The sequence below is a fragment of the Myotis davidii genome, unplaced genomic scaffold (assembly GCF_000327345.1).
Source record: "Myotis davidii unplaced genomic scaffold, ASM32734v1 scaffold796, whole genome shotgun sequence".
NCBI classification, from domain to species: domain Eukaryota; kingdom Metazoa; phylum Chordata; class Mammalia; order Chiroptera; family Vespertilionidae; genus Myotis; species Myotis davidii.
The window spans coordinates 226,197-233,248 of NW_006287809.1; positions in this window are offsets into that span (position 1 = coordinate 226,197).

Sequence of the window (7,052 nt, forward strand, 5' to 3'; positions counted from 1 at the left end):
ATTCCGGTCAAGGGCATGTGCCTTGGTTGCGGGCACATCCCCAGTAGGAGATGTGTGGGTGGCAGCTGATCGATGTTTCTCTTTCTTCGATGTTTCTAGCTCTCTATCTCACTCCCTTTCTCTCTGTAAAAAAATCAATAAAATATATATTTTTTAAAAATACGTTTTATTGATTTTTTTTAGAGAAAGAGGAAGGGAGAGGGACCGAGAGAGGCATGTACCCTGACCGGGGATGGAACCCTCAACCTGGGCAATCATGCCTACGTTCTAACCACCTGCGTTATCCGGCGAGGGCCGGCACTGTATCGTTAGCACTAGAAGAGATGACGCGACGTAGGTGCTCAATAAATTTTGTTGAGTGATTGGCTGGCTGAATCAAGTCCTAGAAACGTAAATTGGTCCAAACAGGGCTCACATGTTCTAGCGGCACAGAAAATAGCTCAAGGCGAGCTTTCCTGAACCGTTGCAGAAGCCGGGTCCCTGCACTACAGAACGTAGCCAGCAGGGGGCGCTGCCGGCCCGTGGACCAGGCCCTAGGCTCCCAAGCCGCTTCATACCAGTTCTCCACGCCCCATTGCAAAGGCTCCCCCCTCTGGGAGCTTCTCTGACCTCCACTGGCTTCCTGAGACGTCCCTCCTGGGCTCCTGCAGCCTCCTGGGACCCACATCCCAGCCCTGCCCGCTGCGGGTCATCTCATCGTCCCCCACCCTGGACTCACTATTGTGTCCCCAACACCAGGCAAACACAGAGGAGGCACTCAGCGGGCGGCTGCTGGCTCAACGATGGAAGGTAAAACTCAGATTCACAATCTAACTTCTCCAGATGAGGAGGAGGAGGAAGATTTTGTTCATCTTCACCAGAGGATACTTTTTTCATTGCTTTTCAAAGGGATTGGAAGGGAGGGATGGAGAGAGAGAGGAACATCGATGTGAGAGAGGCATATCGGCTAGTCGCCTCCGGAACTCACTCGACGAGGGGGACAGGGAGTGAACCCACAATTCAGGTACATGCCCTTGACTGGGAATCGAAACCGAAAACTTTTGGTGCACAGGCTGATGCTCTAACCACTGACTGACTGGGAATCGAACCCGAAAACCTTTGGGACACACGCTGATGCTCTAACCACTGAGCACACCTGCCAGGGCTCCAGACTTTTAGGGAAGATGGTGAAAGCGGGCAGCTGAGCCCCTCACTCCCAACTGTTTTGGCCTCAGGACACTGGGTGGTGGTTCTGGACCCGCCACACCCTCGTTAGGAGGAAGTGCAAGGACTGCAGCCAGGCGGCCCAGGTGCAAAGCCCTGCTGCGTCATTTGCTGGCTGTGTGACCCCTGAGCCAGGAACTAACCTCTCTGGTCCTAACGTTCCTGGTCTGTAGCACAGGACTCACAAGGGCAGCCTCCTCTGTGACGCTGTCGTGGGATTAATGGGTAATCCCTGTGAAAGGCTTAGCTCAGAGCATCGCATGGAAAACACTGTGTGTGGGGGTGCAGGTGGGGGCCTGTGGGAGGGAGTTGGAGCCAGGTAGATCTGAGTTCAAATTCTCCTGTTGTAGCCCAGGCAGTGTGGCTCAGTGATTGAGCATCAACCTATGAACCAGGAGGTTACAGTTTGATTCCTGGTCAGGGCACACGCCGGGGTTGCAGTGTGGGTCCCCAGTGGGGAACGTGCAGGAGGCAGCCAATCAATGATTCTCTCTCATCATTGATGTTTCTATCTCTCCCTCTCCCTTCCTCTCTGAAGTCAATAAAAATATACTTTAAAAAGAAACTCCTGTTGCCATTTACTTTCCATGTAACTTGGGGCAAGCAATGATTTTCTAAGCACCTATTTCCTCATCCTATGTAATAAAAGGCTAATATGCAAATTGTCCCCTAGGGAGTTTGACTGACTGGGAGTTCGACCACCCGCTATGACATGTGCTGACCACCAGGGGGGGGCATGGAACAAGGGAAGGCCCCGATTGGGCCTGATCGCCAGCCAGTCCTAGGGACCCTACCTGTGCACAAATTTCGTGCACCGGGCCTCTAGTCTATCTATAAAACTGGGATGATCACACTCATTACATAGCATAGTGGTGAATATTAAATGAGACAGAGTATGTTAAGTTCTTACCCAGGACAGGCCCTATGCCAAGTCTTATAAATGAACTCTGTGAATCCCCAGTCAACCTGATAGGGCGCTATAATTACCCATTCCACAGGAGGAGAAGATGAGGGACAGAGAAGTCAAGAAATTTGTCTGCCACCACAGAGCCAAGGAGCAGCAGAGCCCCTGAATCCATGCAGCTACCCCCGGAAGGAGGCACTGTTACTGGCCCCCTATAAACAGGGAGGAACTGAGGCTCAGAGAGGAGAAATCTCTCGCCCAAGACCGTAGCCAAGAAGGCATTCAATAAAACTCCCATCCTATCACTTCAGGCCTCAGTTTGCCATGTCAGAAAAATGGGTGGATGGGTTGGGGACTTTTCTATTTTCACCTCTTTGCCACAGTTTTTTTTTTTAAAAAGCTCCCCCCCAGCCACACACACACACTTTTTTTTTTTGTCATACTCTATTTTATTACAAAGGGTATTACTTATGTGTCCATTGTTTTCATCTCTTTGCCACAGTTTTTTTTTTAAAAAGGTCTCCCCCCCGCACCCTCCTTCACCCACCACACACACACACTTTTTAAAAAATTTACAAAGTAAGGCACTCAGTCTGTGTGATAGCAGCCGCAAGAACTAAGACACGTGCCGATTGTTCTAAAGTAGTACATACAGATTAGGGTTTTTTGTTTTGTTTTATTTTTTTAATTTAGTGAAGAGGAAAAGAGGGAGGGTGCTGCTGTGCTGGGAGGGAGAGCATGCTCTAGTTTTATTCTTTTTAACAGCTGAATATTATTCCCTTGGGTGATGTATTATTTTTTATCCATTAATAAAAGTATTTTTTAGCCCTAACCGGTTTGGCTCAGTGGACATTATTTTTTATCCATTAATAAAAATATTTTTAAAAAGCCATTCATAAGACAACAAAGAAATCAGAACAAAAATTAGAAAGTATGTAGAAGTAAACAATAATCAACCGACTACATAACAAAACGTGATAAAGAACAGCCTATTGCTGCATGTGACGATATAGATGAATCTCAACAGACAGAATGTTGCTCAAAAGAAATCAGATAAAAAAATTTTTTAAAAAAGGCCCTGGCTGGTTGGCTCAGTGGATGGAGCATCGGCCTGCGAACTGAAGGGTCCTGGGTTCGATTCCAGTCAGGGGCACGTGCCCGGGTTGTGGGCTCGATCCCTGGTGGGGAACTTGTAGAGGCAGCTGATCAATGATCCTCTCTCATCCTCTCTGTAAAAAATCAATAAAATATATTTAAAAAAAAAAATAAAGAAAAGAAATCAGACCAAAGAGAGGGCATCCTGTATGATTCTCTTTATGTAAAGTTCAATAACAGGCAAAGCTAATGCCTGGTGTTAACAGGCAGGATAGTGGTTCCTTTGGAAAAAGAGAGGGGGCATTGACTGGAAGGGGCAAGGAGAGCTTTCAGGGCAGCGGAAACATTCTCTGTGGTGGTGGTTACCCACGTGTGCAGGTATATAAACGGTTATTGCCTTAGCCGGCTTGGCTCAGTGGATAGAGCGTTGGCCTGTGGACTGAAGGGTTGAGGGCTCAATTCTGGTCAAGGGCACGTACCTGATTGCAGGCTCCATCTCTCTCTCTCTCTCTTTCTCTCTCTCTCTCTCTCTCTCTCCCCCTCCCTCTCCTTCCCTCCCTTCCATTCTCTCTCTCTCTAAAAAAAAGGAAAAATATTGATGAGGATTAACAAAAAATAAAATAAAAATTCACTGACTTTAAGATTAGGACCCTTCAGTGAATGGTTATATCTCAATAAAAAAGTAACTTTAAGGAACTAAAATATGGGAGGCAACCAATCAATGATTCTCTCTCCTAACATCGACCAGCTGCCTGCTGCACACACCCTACTGAGGATGTGCCCGCAACCAAGGTACATGCCCTTGACCGAAATCGAACCTGGGACCTTTTGGTCCGCAGGCCGACGCTCTATTCACTGAGCCAAACCGGTTTGGCCCATTCTCTCTTTAAAAAATGGAAAAATATCCTCTGGTGAGGATTAACAAAAAATAAAATAAATGTTCATTGATTTTAAGATTTAGGGCACTTCAGTGAATAGTTATATCTCAATAAAAAGGTAACTTTAAGAAACGAAAATATGGAAGGCAGCCAATCAATGATTCTCTCTCATCATTGATGTTTCTATCTCTCTATTCCACTTCCTTTCTCTCTAACATCAATAAATATATATATATATGTGTAAAAAGAAGCTAAAATATGAATAGATGTGACCACGCATTCACTGCAAATATAACATTTTCAATGTAAATAATAAATTTGGAATAACAGAATGGAAAACAACCAAACCAAACCAAACCAAAAACCCTGAGGTGCAACTAAAGCAACACCTAGAGGACAATGTGTAGCTAAATTGATAAATATGGATTTGGATGGCAGGAGGGGAGTCATGAAAGACTCTCTGATTTGCCTGTCTTCCCCCACCCCGCCCCCCCATGGGCCTGGCAGCCAGTTCATTGCAGGGCTGCTGCAGGCCCGGCCTTGCTCTCCAAGAACAAGAAGTAACGGGCAGGTCCCTAACTCTCTGGCTCTGGGGCTGGCTTGGATTTACCCTTGTCTTCCCTGAATCAGACGGCATCAGGGACCACCAGGATTGGGCCATGGGGGACTCGGCAGCCACCTCCTCAGGGGAGAGTTGGGACAGAGAAGGTGGTGGGAAACAGAGAGGGTTCGGAAGCAGGTCGCTCTGCAGTGCCAGGGCCTTGGGGGTGCAGGGAAGCGTGTCAGCGCTGGCATTCCGGAATGCCAGCTGTGACCCTGAGCCACCTCCTCGCCCTTTTCAGCCTCACAATCCCCCCTCTGTAAAATGGGGCCTCGGCATAAAGAGGTAGGACCCGGAGGGATTATGAATACAAACTCAGGGACGGACTGTCTGGTCCAGCCTAACTCTGCTACTCCTCAGCTGTGTGACTTTGGGCAAATGTCTTGACCTCTCTGGGCTTCGCTTTCCTGATTTGTAAAATTGCAGTACCCACTTCATAGGACTGTTGGGAAGTTGCCCTGATTAATACACATGAAGTGCTTGGAGCCTGAAGCCAGACTGCTGGAGTGATAAAGGGGGCGTGGGTACAAATGATCAGGGCCTGAACACCTGCAAAGGGACTCTGGGTTGACAACAGAGTCTGATGTTGTCGAGAGGCCTAGAAACTATTTTCTCCACAGCCCTGAGCCAGTTTATCTTTCAGTACTGCTCCTTTCCAGCTGTGTGACGTTGGGCAAATCACTTAACCTCTCTGAGCCTTCATGTCCAGAGTGGACTAACTGCAGAGGTTTCTGGGAAGCCAAGTTTCTAGAATTGTTGGCTTCTCCAAAGGAGGCCTCCATAGGGTGGTGACCTCCCCAAACATAGAAAGGGCTTTCAGAGCTGTGTGGCCAGAAAGAACCACATGTCCCTCTAAGGCAGTGGTTCTCAACCTTCCTAATGCCGCGAGCCTTTAATACAGCTCCTCATGTTGTGGTGACCCCCAACCATAAAATTATTTTCGTTGCTACTTCATAAACTGTAATTTTGCTACTGTTATGAATTGTAATGTAAATATCTGATATGCAGGATGTATTTTCATTATTACAAATTGAACATAATTAAAGCATAGTGATGGATCACAAAAACAATATGTAATTATATATGTGTTTTCCGATGGTCTTAGGCGACCCCTGTGAAAGGGTTGTTTGACCCCACCAAGGGTCGAGACCCACAGGTTCGCGACCCACAGGTTGAGAACCACTGCTCTAAGGGCTTATCAGGGGCCCAGGGGCTGAGCTGTGCCACCCACCAGTAGTATGATGTGTCTGGGTCCCGTCTCTCCCCTGCTCACAGCCCTCAGAGGCTCCCCTCCCTCTCACAGGGGCTGGAAACTCCCACAGCCCCTAGGGCCGCACAGGTCTGCTCCTGTCCCCTCTCCAGCCTGGGGCCTCGGAAGTGGTGATATTTTTAGTCCCTTGTGCCTGGTCCCCTGGGGCTCATCCCTCTCCTTTGCCCTGTCCCAGCATCCTCACCCACACACCCCCTCACCTCTCTGCTCCTGTTCTCCCTCCCACTCTTCCTTCTGCTCGAGCTGGGCCAGCCCTGGACATCCTCCCTGCCTCTCAAACAGGCCAAGCCACGCCCACCCCAGGGCCTTTGCACCTGCTGCTTCCCTTCCAGATTCCCCTCATGGCTGGCTCCCTCAGGTCTCTGCACCGCTGTCACCTCCCAGAGGCCGGACCTCCTCTCCCCTCCCCGGCTGTGCCACCGCTCACCCCTTACCCTCTCTCATGTTCCTTCAAAGCCCTGTTGCCCCGACCGGACAACATGCTGTTCCCTGTCACTAAACTGTCACTCCATCAAGGCAGGGGGTGGGGCCCTGCTGCGTCCGCAGTGAGCGCACAGATGTTACCATGATAAATGCGTGACCAGCCTGGCCGGGCGGGCGGCTCAGGGGCTGAACCAGGAGGTCATGTTCCATCCTCCCTCAGGGCACATGCCCCGCTGGGTGCCGGTGGGGGGCGTGCAGGAGGCAGCCGATCAATGCTTCTCTCTCATCACTGACGTTTCTCTCTCTCTCTCTCCCTCCCCTTCCCTCTCTGAAGTCAGTAATATATATACTAGAGGCTCGATGCATGAAATTCGTGCAAGAATAGGCCTTCCTTCCCCTGGCTCCAGGCACCGGCTTCCCTCTGGCACCTGGGACCTGTTTCCCTTGCAGCCCCGCTTCCTCCAGAAGGTTGTCCGAAGTACGTCCGGTCTAATTAGCGTATTATGCTATATATATATTTTAAATGCATAATGATTCCAGCCCAATTCCTTTTAGTCCCCGGGCCTCGGGCCTCGGCTTCCCTAACCACGCAGGAGGCCTTTGCACTCTGACTTTGCTGGGAAGGGACAGGTGGAGGACAGACCAGGGTCTGGGCCTCAAGGAAGCATTATCTAGCCC